This window comes from Ambystoma mexicanum, chromosome 8 (genome assembly GCF_040938575.1).
Source record: "Ambystoma mexicanum isolate Mex_15411 chromosome 8, UKY_AmexF1_1, whole genome shotgun sequence".
NCBI lineage: Eukaryota > Metazoa > Chordata > Amphibia > Caudata > Ambystomatidae > Ambystoma > Ambystoma mexicanum.
This window is the reverse complement of record NC_090929.1, coordinates 964,538,937-964,559,108: the sequence shown is the minus strand read 5'-3', so window position 1 is coordinate 964,559,108 and position 20,172 is coordinate 964,538,937. Positions and strand designations below refer to the sequence as shown.

The 20,172-nt window shown below is 43.6% G+C and overlaps 1 protein-coding gene across 1 annotated transcript in view; it reads left to right on the top strand.

The window, feature by feature from the left end:
• LOC138472609 (uncharacterized) overlaps positions 1-20,172 on the top strand; it is a 336,202-nt gene that overhangs the window by 32,649 nt on the left and 283,381 nt on the right. The window lies entirely within an intron of this gene.

The following is a 20,172-nucleotide window of genomic DNA, read 5'->3' as shown; positions in this document are numbered from 1 at the left end:
GTTTTTTAATGTTGCCATGTAGTATGATGTCACTCTGATGCATTATTGCTATAAGAGGTATGTTCTTTGTAGAGATCAGTGAGAGACTGAGCGTCCGTCCATTGATGTACGTTGTTACCTTCCTATTTTAGATCATTGCTAATAAAACAGTATTTTGCCATCTGCCTGAGTTGGTTCCGTTATTTGGACTTAGAATTATTCTGGTGTGATCCCATCCATTACATATGCATGTTCCTAAAGGGCCTTAAACTCACCAGGTTACCCAGGACCAACACAGGCAACTAGCGGGGTTCTGGGCAGCCAGTCACAGACCCACGCCCCCTGCAGAGGGCCCAGTATACAATCATATGACAGTGCTACTGCATGGCACTACAGGGAGTCTGCCAGAGCACCACTCGTGGGGCAGGCCCCAGCACATGCCAGTGCTGCCGGCAGTGTACCCCAGGATGCAAGATTGGTGACTACAGCTCCCTGCAAGAGCCACGTGGTCCATCACCAGTCCCTACCACATGGCGGCATTCATTGCATCACTGCTAATCAGTTCTTCTTGCACAGGAGCCACCAGAATGAAACTGGGGACCCTGTCACCTTTGTAGGGTACACTAGGACCCCATTACTGCGGCTGGCACCCTGCAGGGTGGGGACCATGGACGTGTTCTCCATGTGGATGCCAAGATCACAGCACTGATTTTTGCAGCCCATGGGGCACACCAAGCCTACAAAGTACCATGGATGGACACATGCAGGTTTTAGCTTGAGGGGACAACAGCTTTATTTCCCTCTTGGTTCTTAACCACTAAGTGGTTGTCCTACAATTATTGTTTGACCTTCCAGTAATACACTGTCTCTGCACCCTTTTCGCCCAGTCAGTCCTCCGTTTCTCGCCTCACTTTTGCTCTTCCTCTGTGGGCCTCTAATGACCTGACTTGCTGGTGGGGGTGCTCCTGCCTGCCCGTGCGCACCAGCCAGGGTGTGTCTTAGACTCACTGAGGCTGCGCTTGGGCCCTGGCTAGCACGCACTGGCACGGAAGTAGAAAGTGAAACTGAAAAAAAATGAAAATGCTGCAAGTCGAACTCAGCAGGGAGGGCCCACATGCAGACGTGGGGAGACAGAGACCAATGATTTTCCCTCAAAAAATGCTAACACAGCATAAATACAAAATCCAATTTAAATCCAAATTAAATTCAAAATCCAATTGAGCACTGATGGGTGCAGGCCTCTACAATGTGTGGGGCCCATAGGCGGGTGCCTACTTGGCCTAATGGATAATCTAGCACAGAATTGTCGGCTGGCCTGCAGAAAATTACATTGTATGTTATAATGCAGAACAATGTAATTGGCAACATTTTGTTGATGGGCAATTTTATTTTCTAACAATTCACTAATAAAAGCACAACTCCAACTTAGTTTGAACGAAGACACTTTCCCTAAATGAATCTAAGCAGAGTCAGTGAAGCACAGCAAATGTATCCTGTTCTTTCAGCCTTTTTTGAACAGTAAAGTTCACATTGGGCAAAGAAGGAGTAAATCTAGTTTGCACCCTTTAACTGCTTCTGTGATAAGGAACAGAGAAAACTGCTTTTATTGCTACACATTTCACAGGTGTGACACAAAAAGGGCAAAATGATGTGATGCTTACGTAATAGAAAATTTAGCAAACCGAATGTCCCTCAGCAGAAAACATTTTTGGTTAAATTCACTATGGTATAAAATGCAAAAATAGTGCGGATTATGATTACACACATTTTTTTTCCGATTCATATCTTTATTTAATATTTGAAAAAAATTATATACTCCAATTCTTTTGCAAACTTTAGTGGCCGATATCCTTAATGAGACTCGGCTGAAGCAAATACTGCGAGCCTGTATGGGAATGTAGCGTTTTGCGATGGATGGAAAACATGATAGAAAGACATGTAGAAGAGGTCAACCTGTTGCAAAACCAAAAATATAGGTTCAGGGCTGCGTGAACCATTTGTCAACCTTCCATTATCTGACGAAACCTCGAGTGACGATTTGCTCTTGTGTTTAAGGTTCCCTTTGTTTTTCATCTGAAATGGCCTTCTCCTGGAGCGTAAGTGTTGGCGCAGCTAAGGTTAAGACAAGTCAATAAATAAATGAAAAACATGCTAGCTTTCCCAAAATGCCCTCGCTTTTCTTTTGTTATTCTCGGTCTTGTCTATTTTCGTTTAGGAAAAAGAAAAAAAAAAAAAAAAAAAAAAAAGAAGGCAGGCCTATCACGAACAGTACCCGAACATGAGCAAACCGCAAACTTTGAAGAGGCAGGCATGTCTCACACATATGGCTGTAACCAGGTGTTTAGGTGATTAGGTGCTGCAATTGCATTTTTAAGCACTAATGTAAATTAACTGCACCGTTTTGGGAGCTGTGTTATGTAATATCTAAGCATCTTCTGATCTGATGGGTAAAGAAGAAACCATATGCCCAACAACCCAGGCATCCCCAAAAGGAGTTCCTTTGGCGGAGATTTAAACTACATAATAGTGGCCCGCCCGCCACTTTTTATGGAAGCAGAGATGCGTCGTGAGTGATGCTAAGCCTGCAGTTTGGGAAATAGTTGTCAAAAAGCAATGTCTGGCAATGGACAATTTGAGGGTTATTCCTTCCCTTGCACTGCAACATGCACAAGAACACTGCCCCTGATACCAGAGGAAATGATAGCACCACTCACGGTTACTCACTCCAACATCCGTCTGTGGAACATGGACATGTTGGCACTCCTCTCCAGATCCGTGGAGGCAGATGGTAGCTGGCTGCCTGCACAGACGTCAGGGCCTGGGGGACGGGCTCATGATTGCTTAGCAACCATTAGCTTGAACACTCCAGCGCCTGCCAGTAAGCCTAAGGCAGGCTTTATGGAGCTTGAGTCTTGTTTTAAATAGTTTGTTGTTTTGAACAGGGGTCTCATACCACTGTTCAAAACAACAAACTATGTTTTTTTGAAGGCTAGCTCCAGTATATTGTCACAGAGGTGACAACAGGGAAAGCAAGTGCGACCACAGAGGTCACACTTGCTACCCCGGTGACTCTCACATGACGTCCTTGAAAACTAGCCTCTTCAGTTTTAAGTCAAATCAGACTGGCTTTTCCATTGAAAAAACTATATTTGAATCAGGCCCCATATGTTCAAATCAGAGTTTTAAGCAATGTATGCATTTATAGTAGAAAGGGTTAAGTAACAGATTGCGGCTCATTTAAAGAAAAACAGTGCATGCCGGGTTCGCTTACATTTATACTTGTGTGCTGTGATGTCCCCTGCATGCAATTTCCCCCACTCTCAAAGCAGAGCAAAACAAAAAAAAATTAAAGAGGAAAATGTTACAAAATCAAAGAGGAGCTCATTTTCATGCTCTGTATAACAGGAATCAGCAGCACAAAAGCCTTGCGTAAGGCTTTTACACTGCTGTTTCACATCACAACTTATTTTTGTCCATGTGTACGGCGGAGGGGAGGGGTGGAACGCAACTGCCACCTCCATTCATCTCTGCCATGCAAATGCTCCAGCATTTACACCGACATACATGTTCAAGCGAGCACAAATGCTGGGGATCCCTATGGAACCCCACTGGCTTTCTACACCAGCAAAAAGCGGACAGACTCCACGGGGATCCATTTTAAACGCCACCTTCCATCCATACATGACAAGCAGAATTTACTTGATGCACAGTGCAGGGCGAAAGGCAACATACATGCCCGTAACTCTGCCTTTTGCCCTATGTCATGCAAATGACAAATTGTGTTGGTGTGAAGCTGTTTACGTTGGAGTGCTCCAATAAAATAAGCTCTCTTTACTTCTCAGTTTTATTCTCCACTTTGAGAGTTACAAAACACTGCCTGCAGATGCGTTTCACAGGTGGTGTTTTAGAATGTATTCAATTGAATCCACCAGCTCCTTATACCATTGAAATCCATTAGTTTTACGCCTGTGTAAAAAATCATATGTGAAAAATCTCATGCAGGCGTAAAAGAAAGTGCTCTCCTGACAGAGAAGGAAAGCAAAGACAAAATGGTATTTCCGCTTTCCTGACCCCCTACACTTCAGGACGGCAGGAAAATGAGCTGGAGCAGAAAATGAAAATTTAAAAGCAATTGTAAACATTCTTTTTCCCGCTCCACTCACTGTAAATTGAAGCCCATTCCCATCTACTAGTGCCATTAATAGCACAAATGACCCTCTGTAAAATTCCCCATAGTTGAACACCATGCACCCTCTGCAAACATGGCAATAATAGTGGGATAAGCCAATGGTATGGACAGAAGAGAAAGAGGACAGGGTGGTTGATGCACTGCATGCCTAACAAATAAGAACATAGTAGATAGGCAGCAGTGCATTCAAATTGCACAACTGCCATAATGCCCCTTAATGCTGCTGTCTTGTAATTGTCTTTTGCCAGTTTGCTTTTGGGTGACCCTGTAGTATCAATGTCCCCATGCCATGTGTTACTCAAGTGACCATAAATGTTTTTAATTTCCATACAAGTTTCAAACCAGATTCCTGTCAAAACACATGGCCTTGATGTTTAAACCATTTTTAATGTGATAACCTGAATATATGTCAACTTACTACAATATGAACTATCAACTGATACAGAAAAGCACCTAACACATTGGAACCCACAATAGATAACCTTAGTATGCATTGTGTCTGTATTCTGATGGACAGCACCGGGGACAAAAACACTGGTGAGATGACTCGAGCAGGCAGTACACTCCCCTTGCTGAAAGGCCATGTGGCATTTGGCAGGAGCTGAAAAATGTGGAGTCAGGGTTTGAGAAGACAAGGTTAAAAGAAGAATAAATGGGAGGTTTGGGGTGGGGTCAGGAGAGGGAGTCATAGCGAAAATACGGGTGGTGTGGGGTGAGACCACCCGGAAAGCAAGGTAAGCAGTACGTGAATGCTTCCGGAACAGAGAACAGGTGCCATTTTGGAAGAAGAAAGGTATATTCGCTCTGAGGAATAGTTCTTCCTATTAGGATTGATAGCCTCCTTTAACCAGAAAGGGGACATGGATCCCATTAATGACTAGTCTTTTCATTATTATTTATTCTTGTAATGCACTTTTCTACAGTAAATCCCTTTTTTGTCAGCCACGATTTATTGAATCTATTTATATAGTGTGGAACAGAAAAAGCTATGTGGCACGGAGCTGCTTGGACAGTACGAGACAAAAAACTGCTGGAATTATGCAGCCAGAGCATCAGTCTGGAGATGCGGGGAGCTCAGTAATACAGAATGGTTTTCACCCCACGTTGAAAGACAGCCAGTGAGGCACAAGCTCTCAAATCATGGGCCAACACATTCCACTTTTTCGGGGCTGGATAGGGAAAATATCCCTGGGCCACATTGGTGAGTCTGGCACGTGTTATTTCCAGAAGGCAGGCATTATTGGATCTTAAGACTCTTTCGGCTGGCAACCATGAGATGCTGCTGGAAAGGTACCTGGGGCCCTGTCTGTGCAAGCACCTATGTGTGATGCAGTGTATTAGGAAGAAGATCCTGCTGCTAACAGCGAACCAGTGTAGGGCTCTTCTAGCCGCAGACACATGGCCTGTTCTACGCAGCCCCTCAACAAAGTGTACAGCATTGTTTTTTGATGGCACATAGACAGGTGAGTTTACCCTTGGCAATGTCCATCAGAAGGCTGAAGAAATAATCAAGCTTCAACCCTAAAATTGTTTGTGCAATGGTAGAACAATTAGTGGAATTCAGGAAGAGTCGAAGCTGAGCGAGCAATTGCAGATGGTAAGATGTGCCCCCAACAAGGCTATTGACTTGGGCTTTCACATTCAACTCTTGACCCAGGGTAACTCCTAAGCTCTTAACTTTAGATTGGGTGGTGATATTCTGGGTTTATTTTACGTAGTTGTGGTGCTGTGCCCATGGGCTCCGTCTTGGAATGATTGAGCGTAAGGCCATGGACACGTATCCAGGTTTGAATCAGGCTATAAGTGGAATTGACGGTGATGGAGACTGTTATATAATTCCCAGAGAGAGGAATAAGACATTGGGCCTCATTATGAGTCACCAGGTATGGAAATAACGGTGGCAGTAAATCCGCCGCCACCGTTGTTTCCATACCGAGTGATCTCGAGTTCTGCAGGCAGAGGTGTCATTCCTGACAGGTCTGACCTTGCGGGTTTAACACCACTCGCCTGCAGGCGGACGTGGAATCACTGGCACCATCACGAGATGGTGCCGGTGTTTCCACTCCCCCATTCCCATTGAGTCCTATGGGACTTAATGGGAATGGGGATTTACCAAATTCCGCCTCTGGAATTCCCGGGTCACCGGGGTCGTAATGCCCCAATCATTCCGGAAATCACAGAGGCGGAATGGTAATACGAGTCCGGCGGTAACCTGTTGGAATTTCAGGCACGGTTACTGCCGGATCGTAATGAGGCCCATTGTGCGTCATCTGGGTAGTTGGCATAAACTACGCCTTCTGGATCCAGTTGTTTGAATACAGGTAGCATGAAGATATTAAAAAGCGTTGGTGTCACACACAAGCCTTGTGGAACCCCACATGTTACTGGAAACTCCTCTGCCATAGCCTCCTCAAAGAAATCTTTGGCTTTGCAGTCAGAGAGGAAGGATTTTAACCATTCTGTTGCTGATAATGAGAATGATGATGTGCTCTGCAGTCTGTCCACTCTATGGCATGGTCCACTAAATCGAACACTTCGGACAGGTCCAACAGCACTAGCAGTGCTGTATTGCCTTTCTCAAAGCCACTGAAGATGGTAGTTTTCGAGTCTAGTAGAGTGGCCTTGGTAATATGGGTGTGTCTAAAGCCAAGATTGCTTCTGTCCCAGGATTTCATGATTGGTAAGAAACTCCTCAATTTGTAGGTGAGCCACCTTATCCTCCAGTAGATACCGAATGTTAGTAATGGGCCGATAGTTGCCCAATACATTAGGATCGAGAGAGGGCTTTTGATCAGGGTAGAGATCCATGCCTGCATAATACGAGATGGTACGTAGTTTTGCCTAAATGAGGCGTTCACACATTTTGTGATCCTGGGACAAACTGGGGAGCACATTACTTAACCGTAAGTGCAGGACAGATGTCCCCTTTACAGTTTGTGGACTTAAGTTCCCTTAGTACCTCTGCTAAATCTTACTCAATTACTGATTGAAACTCAAATTTAGGGAGGGTCACATTAACCAAAATGTTACTGAGCTGCATTTTCAACAGACAAGATTTCACTGGAACCAAGCTTTGAACAGCATTCTCAAGCATATTTTGATAGGAGGATACCAAATCTTTGGCCAAGTTCAAATTGGGTTGACTATCCACAATGGGTGAGATAAAAGGGGCCATGGCGGATGGTGTTAACCTGCGAAGATTCCTGTATGAGGTCCAGCATTTCTTTGATCTGTTTTTTATTGGGGCTGATATAGACATGCTCTATTTAATGAGATGGTGGTCGGATCATAGACATGGATTAATTTCTATATCTCCCCTGATGGTAGGTACAAGAATGATTGTGAATCACGCTTAAAGATCCTGTCTGTGCTTGCATTGCTTCGAAAATGCATGTCCATGTTGGCTATGAAGGCATGTTTATCCTGGTCCCTGCATTTGTTAATGATGTTTGCCAAGTTCTGACTAAAACCATTTGTTATTGGGGCAGGTAAACATATACAAATAGATAGGGACTGTGCAAATAAAGGACAATGTGATACAACAGCAGTAGCAGCCCTCAAGTCAGAGGGTCTGTCAACCTCGCAAATAGGTGGAGTTAGTGACCACACAAATGTTTCCTCTAGCTGTCAACCTACCGAATGGGACCACTGGTTGACAGTTTGTTTACTAACACCAACAAAAGAAAGACATCTGTAGAAGGAGACAACAACCGGTGAGGGCTGAATTTTAGAAATTGATTGAGGGGCTAGAAAATGGCAATCAAATGTGCAGCATTTTCCTACAATCGAAAAGGCCCAATTTAGGTAACATATTGATTGCTAGAACAGTGCCATTCATGGATGCTTCATATATTCTTCATAAAGTTGTTAATACATTAAGCCAGATGGTGGTGGGGAAGTTGGTAAAAACAGTAAATGGTGATGGCAGAGGACAGAAATTAAATAGATCTTTTCCGAAATGAGTGGCTGAACATGGCAGGCACTGGACATGAGGTTGAATTTTGCTTGCGATAGAGATGAGAAGCTGGTGATAGAGTATGCCTTGTGGGAAAGGAGTGTAGCCCATGGTTAAACACAATGAATTGCAATATAGGGTAATTCTGCATAGGAGTACATTGAATCTATGAGACGGGATAAGTGGATAGATAACGGGGATGACATTGAATCCTGCAGGAATGTTCTCTTCCATTTTACCTGGGTAGTTTAGGGAAGAAGGAAGAGATGGAGAAAGATTTAGTGTTATCAGAACATATGTAATATAAGAAGCTGCTAGCACTTAGGGAAATTAGGATGTTTTTTAGCTAAACAGTGGGGTTGCAGGTACATTTTACACTGTTTTTATTGAATTGAAGATATTTATTATATACAGGAAGATTATTTGTTTTTTTCTTCATTGTAGGTGACTATTTTGAACTGTTATTTCAAACCGATAATCTCATTGTATGTCATGTTTCCTTTTACATTTCTGTTTGTAAATATGCTTAAAGTTTATATGTAATTAAACTAATGCATTTAAATAAAATAAAATACATATAAGAAGCCAAAGGGGGAGATGAGTTTGGTGAAAGAGGAGTTGCAGTATGTGAAGAGGAGAGGACAACCACTAGCAGAAACCTTATCTTTTACTATGTGGTGAAAGGGGTCCCAATTTTCAAGTAGCTGGGAAATGAAGGTGGAAGATTATTCATGCAAGAACAATGAAACATTTGAGAGACTCTGAAGGGGAGATGAACTCTATCAAATGTGGCAGATAGATCGAGTTAAGTGAAAATAAATGACAAATGGCAAGAGTGAGCTGTAGCGTAAAGGTTAGAGACAATATTGAGTGCTGCTCTGTGCAGTGTCTTGTGACAAAGACAGAGCTTGAGGCTCGAGACAGGACCGGGGTGCATCTGGGAGCCAGGGATCACCACCCACTCAATAGTGTAGTCTGCAAAGGGGAAACAGATAGATTTCCCCATGTTTCCCAGACATCCCATTGCTTCTTCTTTGTTCTTCTCTGTTCCCCATCATTCAGTCACGGAATACATTTGGCAGCATAAATATGTATGACAATGCAGGTAGACAAAGGTCAGACTGTCCATGCAGCCGCTACCTAGGTATACATGGAACACTTAACACCTTTGTGGAATCTGGTTATTGAAAGGCACAAGTCAATGACCCTCATTCCATGTTTGCCGGTATCCCGCAGGTAATTATGGCAGGATACTGGCAAACTGACTTAACTTTTCCACTGCCTGACATCCCGGTATTACCAGAATATTACAGGTGGTGGAACTTTTTTTTATTCCCCATTCTATGGAGTTTCATAGGACTTCATGGAGGGTAAAACTGACAGTTTTTAGCCGGTGGGGGCCTGATTTACCTCCAGCTCATGGCAAATCTGGTACCCCCACCGACAGACTTGTAATGACCCCAAATGAGTCTTTCATGGTCAGGTACTTGTGGGACTCACTCACATACTTGTCCATGCTCCAATATGATTAGGACCCCACAAATAGATGAGACCATTAGGTCTCATCCATTTGTGAAATGAAGGAGAAGATTCTCTGACAAGCAGGGTTAACCAGTGAAGCCAAAGGAGTAAAACCAAGATGGTGGACGGCAGTTAAATAGCCTCAGCTAGCAGAACAGCACTGTAGTCCACTAGCCCATTCGTATCAGATGCTGAATTCATAGACGTCCTAATCACAATGCATGCTTACATTTTGCATATACCAAATTCAGAAGGGGATGTAATGGGAAAGAATTGTAGGGCAGTATGGGATTCAGGAATGTGGGAGAGATTAAGAGAGTTGTGTGGCAGTGTGGCAATGAGGAAATGAGGAGAAAGTGTACAGCCAGGGTAAAAGAGGCCAGTAGAGAGTGGTGGTGAATGAGGAGGAATTAGGGGCCTAGGTGAAGGAGGGACAGTCGAAAGAGGAGAGGAAGGAGAGAGAATGAACAATGGAGGTGAAATGGGAGAGTCAAGACCAGAGGTAAAGGCGGGAGAGTCAAGAGAACAATATGAGGCAAGAGTAGAGGCAAGCCTAGCAGATAGAGAGAAGGAGAGAAAAGGGAACAATAAAAAATGAATGTTTCATGGACCAGTGAGGAGCGAAGAAGGTGAATGAATATGTAGGGGTGGTGTAGAGTAAAGAGTTTTGGAACAGCAGAGGCGAAGTCTGTAAAGGATGATGCGAAAAGGAGGATCACAATACACGGGGGAATAAAATGCAGGTTCTGAGGAAGATCACAGGGCCTGGAGATACTTCTAAGTTGGTGGAAGAGCATACCAAGTAAAAGTCCAGACAGCCTGGAGAAGGGTTTAAGTGAGGAAATGGTGGTATTCAAAACATATGAAACACGACCTATGCTGAGATGTTATGTTATGTTGATTTATACCACGCACCACTGTCATTTGCATGGTCTCCATGCGCTCATGAGGCTCTGTAAGAAAAGTGGGTAAGGCTAGTTAGTGAGGGAGAGAGGGATAGAATAGAGGTTGTGCTCATCCGTTGATGTGTGCAGGACCAGGAAAAACTGAAAAAACTGACGTCTTTGTGTGCAAGCTTTCTTGGTATGCTTTGTTATGTGCACTGGGCATGTTGTGTCCAGAAGGGGGGCATCCAGTGTCTGAGATGTTTGTTGTCTGCAGATATTGGATATTCGAAGCATGATTAGAGTGGGGCGTGTGGTTTGCGTGTTTTTGATGGGCTGTTTCACTAGCCCTCTGAGCGTGTGTCGTACATGTGAGTTGTGGGGATGTGGAAAAAACAAGGGAGGTGGTTATTTGGCTTCTGGGTCTCTATGGATGTTGAGTAGTTTTATTGTTGGTTCTTTATTCTGTGTTGTCCCATTTTTGCTTTGGTCCAGGTGTATGGTTTGTAGAGGCACGGATTTATATTGGTAGATTGAACAGACAATTTTTTAGTTGTTTCCTGAATGTTAGGTCATCTTCTGTTGTTCTTATTTCCTGAGGTATCGATTTCCATAGTCTGGCTATCGGATAGAAGAAGGCAGTTGCTCCACATTTCCTTTTCTTGTAGTCTTGTGTTTCTATTTGGAGGTTGTTGCGTGGTCTTAAGTCTCTTCCTGGTTGGTAACAGATGAATATAGTTTGGAGGAATTCAGATTCTTTGCTTTTTACTGATTTATGGGCAATGCAGAGTGCTTCGAAGGTAATGTGTTTCTTTACTGGTAGCCTGTGTAGACCTCTCAGGAACAGTGTGATATGGTCTCTCCTATTTAGTATCAGGATTAGTCTTGCTGCAGTATTTTCGATTTTTTGTACTTTTATTTCTTAAGCCTTCCAAGATAGAGACAATTTGTGTAGTCTATTCTTGAGATGACTTAGGCCTACAGGCATGATGGTGTCATGTACTAGAGAAGGTGAAGAGAACCACTGGCACTTCCTCATTACTACAATGAAATACAAGAAAAACACACAAATGATAAACACAAGAACATGTAGGGCCTGTGAATGACCCTTTACTGCAAGGAAGCTGGAGTTCTTAATGGGAGTGAGGAAAGTACTGAGAATAATGGTCCTAAAAAAAGTATGATCAGTCTGACTTTTGTTTTGAGATTCGTAACCCATGAACTCGGTTGAGACTACTTCATTCATTTTTATTAATTAATGTTAATAAAACACATATTCCTTAACTTTAAGTTATCTTTTGATCCCTTAGCTGTGACGGTTTTCTGCACAGCATTGAATGGAAGGGGTCATTAAGTAATTTTACCTCAGGTATACAGTGATGCAGTTGAAGACTTCAAGATCAATACATTTGGATCATTGAGCATGGAGAGAGAAGGGTGATTAGTTGAGGGTTGGTCTGGTCTCAAGTGGATGTATTCAAAATGGGGATGTCCTTGGCCACTTTGAATCAGACTGCACAGAAATCAGATGAAAGTAAAAGTTTACACAGAGGCGATTGGCAGGAGGTGGCCAGGGGTCCCGACTCTTACCTATTTCTGGTGTAAATGGGGCAAGATGAGCACTGGGGGAATTGGCATAGCAGAGAATAGGTGCAAGCTCATTCAGGGTTTTAGATGGGTAGCCTGAGAGTGAGGAGAGGGTGCAGGTGAGTGGTTGTAGAGAGAAGGATGGGGGAGTAAGGAGAGAAAGCAGGACAGACATCTCTTATCCTAGACATTTTGGTGGATTCTTATCTTGCAAAGACGTCTGATGTTCATGTGATGGAGAGATGAAGGTGTACAGTCATGGGGTACTATGCATGAACTGTAGTATCACAGGTAGATTGAAAGGCTAAGAACAGAGAGGAAGAGGAGCTTGATGTAATAGTTCGATATGTCTGAACCCAGAGTAGTAGTTGGGGCGTGGAGTGATTATTGTAGGTACCAAGAGAGAGAAGTAGAATGAGTTTTTCCAGAAGGTCAGGTTTATTGTATAATCCTCCAAGGTTGTTGGATGGCTTGATAAATCCTTGGTTATTCCTCTGGGCGCAGGTGAAATATAGAGCAGTGAGTCTGGTAATAGTGCTCAATGAGAGTTGCCAGTGCCAGAATGAACCCCACAAATTAAAAACTCAGTGGAATCCGCAAGAAGTGAAGACATCAAATGGATGTCTTGATATGGTCTATGTAGAGGGCAATCCAGTAAGGCTTGAATTTTATTTTTGTGGTTTAGTAGGAGAGTCATGGAAAGAGAAGAACGAGCCGAGGCAGTGAGATGTAGCTGTTGTAGTCAGAGGGTTATTGGTCTATTGGTCGAGTAGGGGACAAAAGAATTCAGTGAGGGGGCGCAGAAAATGAGGTTACATGTGTTGCTGTCCTTTTTGGTTGGCAGGTTATGGAGGACAACCAGAGAATGGTCAGCGAGAGAGAGAGCGGAATTCTACTTAAGTCCATGTTGGGGTGGCTGCATTCCCCTATGAGTTCAACTGTGACTTTAGTGGCAAGGGGTTTTAGGAGGAGGTCAAGATCATGGAAGAAGATGTGTACCAACGGGGCAGTAGATGAAGACAATATTATACTGGGTTATTGCAAGAAGCTAAATGGCAATATTTTTTAAAGAAGAGTTAAGAAAGTCTGAGAAAGTCAGATGGGGAAGTGGGGCCAGTGCAGTGGGCTTACTTTGTTGATCATGCCTCCATTTTTAAGATAGTCATGGGGAGTGATACGCCTGCACGAGTTTGAGTGCCACGTAGCAGGATCAAGATTTTGGAGGCAGGCAACATGTTTGATGGAATAATTGAATTCAAAGTGCTGAGAGAGAAATGAGGTTGTAATACTGAGAGATTGAGGCTTTCAGAAACCGAGAGTCAGTGCAGCAGGAAATCTTGATGAAATGGTAGGGTGATGGGGTGCTTCTCAAGGGGCATGAGATAAATAAAAGTGAGCTTGGAGTTTGTGTTCCTTGAGCCAATAGATCATCATTTTGTGCAGTGAAAGGAAGATTGGTATATAGCCGAAAGAGGCAGAAGAGCGGCGTAGTGGGTGATTACGCAGGTGAATCATAGAGAGAGGGTAGGCAGGAGGAAGAGGAGGATTTACAAGAGCATAGCGGTAGTAGAATATCAGTGGACAGCAATGTACTTTGAAAGGTGCACACAAGTAGGTACAGATGGATGTTATTTATCTGTACTGAAGAGGCACAGTATAAGGGAGCAGGAAAAGTGGCCCTACTCATTGGATATTGGTGGCAGCTGGGCCCAAAATGGCTAAGCCTTTACAAAAGAGTGTGTTCTTATATGTGTCCACCATTTCACACCATAGGGCTAGGAAACCCTGTGTTTTGCAGGGGATCTGACCATAGGCGCTTCCTGAGCCCAACATCCCTATACCATGAGCTACCCACTAGAGTTGCCCTTTGATACTTTTGGACCTTAAGTCTGAATGTAAAGTCTAGATGCTTTGGGGAGTGTAAACAAGAAGGCGGGAACGGTGTCACATAAGCCTCTGTTCGCTAGACTAAATGGCAGCAATGCCTTCCACTATGTTCAGGAAACTGTTGCATGCCATTTGGTTTTACAGAAAGAGGAAAGCTTATTTTTTTCTTTTGAACACTCTGATGATAGTGTTCCCTGGAATGGCAGGATGTGGCAAAACAATACTTGAACAATGAGAAAAACGCCATTGTGTCAGAAAGGCGATGGGCCTCATTATGACTCCGGCAGCAGTTGTGCTGGTAAAACCGGCACGGCTGCTGCCGAAGTCATTATTTCTCCGGTGCCAGGAAATTGGCAATTACCGGGACATTACAGCCCCAGCAGACCCGGTAATTGCCCATTTCTGGGCGCTGGAAAATATTAGTCCCCATTCCAATTTCAGTCCCATTGGACTCAATGGGAATGGGGAGGCCGGATGAACCGGCACCATTCAGGAATGGTGCTGGTGCATCCAACATGGTCTGCTCGGGTGTGCCAGTGCGCCCGGCAAGTCATACCTGACGGTGAAAAGACATCTGCGAGCAGAACTCGTAGTTTGCTGGTCTGGTAACAACGGTACCGGCAAGCTTACCGGTACCGTTGTTACCGGACAGGCAACCTCATAATGACGCCGAATGTTTAGTTTAGTTTATTTATTTATAATGTGCACCAGACCCAGGGGCATCAGGGTGCAGAAGATAAGGATATGTTCAGCTTAGCTACAGGGTACATGGGTACATGAAATGCAGGAAAAAAAATATATACAATAGAACATCAGTGTATACATTATAGATTACATGATTAAGTAACATAGAATTAAAGTGAGCGCAATACATCAGGAAAGGAGTCCAAGTGGACTAGCACATAGTAAGCGAATCAGAGAACAGAAGTGTAGGCGTGAGTAAGGCGCATCAAGAGGGTGTTAGTCAGAGTGATTATTTATCATTTTCTTTTAGCCAGTTGGTCAGATTCTGTCTGAATTTAGAGAAAGGCTGGGGTTCTCTAATACCAGGAGGTAGGGCGTTCCACAATTGTGCAGCCTTAACTGGAAAACTGTGTCCTCCGATAGTACCGAGTCTGAATCATGGTACTTGGAGGCAATTAGAGTTGACTGTTCTAGTCAGTCTGGACAAGGTTTTTTTTACAGATTCTGCCCGTAAGGTATGGCGGTGCATTATTATTAAGGCACTTGTGGGTAAGGGAGGCAATCTTCAGTTGGATTTCATCAAAGGTGGATAGCCATTTGTATTCTCTTCTTGTAGAGGAAATATGCTCATTTCTATTGATCTTGAGTGCTGCTCTCAGGGCATTGTTCTGGAGAACCTGTATTTTGTGGATAGTGTGTTTATTCGCACCAATGTAGAGCACGTTACAGTAATCCATTTTGGAAAGTATGAGGGCTCTGGTGAGCGAAGGTAGCTGTCGGTGGAGAAGAATTGTTTACTGGCTCTGATAAGTTTGCATGTGTATGCAGTAGCAGAGGCTAGGGAGTTGACTTGTTTAGAGAAGTTCAGGGTGGCGTCTAGTTAAAAGCCTAGGGTGTTCACTTCCTTTGCTACTTTCATGTTGTTGCCATCAATAGTGAAGTTGGCATAATCTGGGCTAAGTTTGGATATGTGGGTCGGGGTGCCTAAGATAATAAGCTCGGTTTTGTCGTTGTCCAGGCATAGTCCATGGGTGGCCATCCATGCCTGAAAGATTCTGAAAATTCTATTCACAAGAGCCAGATCCACGGTGTAATCTCCTGAAAGGGGAAGGAGGATTTGGGTATCGTCTGCACAGTTCATGTAGGCGATACCCAAATGGTCCATTTCGTCGAAGAGGGGCTTAGTGAATACATTGTAGAGTGTAGGTGACACACAGGATCCCTGTGGTACACCGCAAGTTATAGGGTCTGTTGAGGCCGATGGAGAGAAGACTCTCATGGTCCGGTTGCCCAGAAAAGACTCGATCCAGGTTATAGCCTCCTTAAGAGAAGTGAGCTGCGGAGTATAGGTGGCTACATAAGACTTTGTGGTCAACCAAGTCGAATGCAGCCGAGAGGCCTAGAAGGAGGAGTAAGGCAGCTTGGCCTTTATCTTTAAACTCATCTATTTGGGCCTTAAGATCAATTAAGGCCGTCTCCGTGCCATGTTGATTGCGGAATCCGGATTGACGAGATCCTAGTAGGAGGTTAGATTCCAGGAAGTTCTGTATTTGAATATAGGCCACTTTATATCAAATGTTTAGAAAAAATTGCACAGTCGTGGCGGGCCTGAAGTTCATGGGAATGGCAGGGACAAGGGTTTGCTTTTTCAGGAATGGCAGTACCCAGGATTTTTTCAGGTTGTTCGGGACAGCACCGGTAGTGAATGAGGAGTTGATAAGTTTAGTTATGAAGGACGAGAGTTCTCTCGCAGCATCCTTAATAAGTTGAGCCGGGCATTGGTCACCTTTGCAATTGGATGGTTTAAGTCCCAGTATGACCTTCTCCACCTCAATGGTCAATACTTTAGAGAAGCTAAAGCGTATTTCTTGTTTATAATGTGGTGGGGGAGCTATGCTCTGAGGAGTTTGAGGTGCTAGAGAGGCTTTCTTGTGGACAATTTTGGTTTGTAAATTGGCGACTTTGTTAGTTAAGGCGTGTTAGATACTAGAGCACCACCTTTTGTCTTTGATGCATTTTTCTTGTGGTACAATAGGTGTTTCTAGTTCTTTCCTAATACTGAATAATTCTTTGACACTAGATTTGGATTGAGATATTCTGTTATTATAAATCTCCTGTTTGGCTAAGAGGAGGTCTTTATTATATTGGGCTGAGACTTTAGTAAGGTTTAGTTTGTTTTCTGCTGAAGGGGAGAGTCTACAAGCAGTTTCAACCTTTCTTTTAAGTAGTCTAAGGTTTTATAAGTGAGGGGTGAACCAAGATTTAAGGTGTTTTTTAGGTTTGCTATTCCTTAATTTGAGAGGTGCGATATTGTCAAGGGCTGAGGTCATGACTTCGTTGTACTGTTCGAATAGAAAGTTTGGATCCATATTGTCCGATACAGAATTAAGTTTAGGTATTATGTGGGGCAGCAATTTTTCAACTGTCATGAGTTTTTTGTTCCTTGTAAGTGACGGTGGGGCGAGCGAGGACTGGGCCGTGGCTAGGTTGGTTGTCAATGTGAATACTAGGAGATGGTAGTTTGTCCAGATCTGAGGAGCAATAGACGTGATATTTACCTCGCAGTTATATTCTGCTATCCAGTCAAGGATTCAACCTTTATTATGTGTGGGTGAGTTAACTTTCTGGGAGAAGCCAAGCTCTTTCAGAGTCATAGCAATGGCAGTGAAGTGGGTATCCTTAGTATCATTGTAACCTAGATTAAGATCACCTAACACTAATGTTTGGGAGGTGTTTTTTAGATTACTGGACAAGGCCGTAGAAATACCTTCTGAGAAGATTCCAATGGGACCTGGTGGTCTATAGCTAAGAAAGATATTTAGTGTTTGTGAATTGGCAGTGGCGATTTTGACCGTGAGACATTCACAAGATTTCATAGTGGGTGTTGTGACAATTCTCATGTCTAAGTTGGTCTTGGCTATAATTGCTATTCCTCCACCTCGAGAGATATGTCTATCTGCTCGCAGGATAGTATAGTTATTGGGGACTGCCAGCGATAGGGCAGGGCCTACTGCATCATGTAACCAAGATTCTGAGATGGCCAAGAAGTCTAGGTTGTCTGTTAGTATGATATCTGATATTTTGGTTGCATGGGCAACTAGGGACCTAGCATTTATGAGAGCTCCTTTAAGGTTAGGTCGGTGGCTTTCTGATGTGGGGGTGGTGCTAGGACTATCTTTGGTCATCCGTTTAGTATGGTTCAGTGTAGGTCTTTTGTGATTGGTGAGACTAGTATTGGGCTCTGCGGTTTCTTTCTGGAGAAGCCATTTTTTTAGGTGGTTTAATTGTTAATTTTTTTTAGCCGGTAACTCATACATTTTTGATAGGCGAGCGCGCAATCTTAAATATCTGTCAGTAGTACTACATGGTATCTGTACGGTCGAGTATTCTTGATACTGCTCATTTTGGGTGCCGTTTTATGCTTTTGTGTGTCTAGCATTGTAGGGCATATGAGTGTTGGGAGGGGTCGAAGTACAGGAGAGCATCAAGGTGCTAGTTTTAGTGAGCAGGTTGTTAGTCTGTAATGCTAGTATGAAGGAAGAGGCGATGTAAAGCGTTAACCAAGCTATCTTAGAAAGGGTACCTGTTGGGAGTTTGGCTGGACCGTGAATGTACATCCTGGTAAAGGGTAGTAGGCAGTCCTAGGTGAGCCAGATGGGCTGCTAGTCGGCTGATTCCAGGACACGGTGCAATGGAGTGCGGAATAGGTAGACTAGAATAGGTATATTCAAGTTAACTACATGTTGTAATAACTATGGTGCACAGTTAGCCTGGTTACTTTAGTCTATATTAGAACAACAAGGTGCATCGACTAACTAATATATCTGAGGAGGGAAGCTAATGCTGGTGCAAAGACATACCAAAGGCAGAGCACTAACAGTAATGCTGCGCATTGATAGGCGAGCTATAATATACCTATGTCTAACATCAATAATGTGGCGCATTGACTAGGATAAGGCGAACTAATGTAGGATCAATAGCAAATCAGGCAGGCACTAGCAGTAGTACGGCACAAAGCCTAGCAGGATATAACATACCTGAGTCTAACAGAAATGATGTGGCGCAGTGACTGGGATAAAGCGACTAGTACAGGTGCAATGGCAAATCAAAGGCAAGGCGCTGACCATGATGCAGTACAACAGCTAACATAAAGCAAGGTTGGAGCAATGATAACATCAGTCATATGGCAAGGCTAATTACAGTGCAAGTACGCTAATTAAAGTACAGCTAAATGGGACAATAAAATAGTGGGCAATAGGCAGTTACAGAGGACATAGGAGGGACATCGGCATAGGCAGTTAGAAACAATGAACAGTTGATATTGAGTTACGTGAACATCAAGCACAGGCAGAGAGCATGGTAAAAAGTGCTGTTTCGGCGGAATAAGATGAGGCTGACTGCAATATTATGAGTACAATAGTAGGTTATGTTACAAAGTTATTGTAGTACTTACATCAGGTAGGTACCTGTGAAAGATGCATGTCCATGGAGTAAGGTTTGAGTTAAAGAAATGCCGTGTGTCGCTCAGCGGCGAACAGGGGGCACACAGGGGCCTTTGTATGGGCCTTCGTGTGGCCAGCGCTTCCGCCTGCCGGCGGATGTAGGGAGAACAAGTAGCTGCTAGTAACCTAGCAACGAGGCCTCAGCCTCGGTTTCATGACGCGCTGCGCCCGCATTGTAAGGTCAGGCGGGTGAGTCAGGCAATGCGGGATCAAGAAAGCCTGCCCGTTGGTGCTTAAAATTTCACACATTTCTGGATGGCTGGTGAAGGCAGGGTGAAGTTGGGGGGGTTATGCCTTACCCCAAGGAAAGCGGCTCTTTAGGGGCTTTCGCTGCAGCATGGTGCTGTGTGCATACAACAGTGGATATATGTATGCCAGTGGACTTGTTCACCAAAACCGACCCTCCACTGGGATAAATTATGTCGGACCACTTCTGGCATTCAACTTGAAGCCATGAAAATACATATGTAGGGTATGCATTTATCAATAAATGGTCAGGTATATACAGTGCTTTATTGGAACTATGCTTTTATGTACAATTTACAAATCATGAACACAAAAAAACAATTGTCACAAAGAACAAAGCTGCCTTCCGAGCAAGATCATTTGAAGAATAAGAGTAAATTATAAAAAGCAAGTGTTCAGGACTGTTTGATTACAAACAATTCACACATGTGTCAATTTCACATGCATCTGCTTTTCCAACAGACAAACGTGCAAGTATACAGGACTGAGTAGAGGTTTAGATGTAGTTTAAAATGTCTGAATCTATTCTGTATGAGAGAAGCTTTTATTTCTTCGGCCACGTGTTCATGCTGTCTGTGTAGCACTAAACGTCAGGTTTTCTAATGGAAGCCTGGGGACGGTGGGTACTTTCAATAATTCTCCCTATGAAGCAAAGAATGTTGTCTTTTGTTAGACAGGCCCTTCTTCCCCTAACCTACCCTTAAAGGATTTAGCATCCATGTATGTGCATGTTGATTG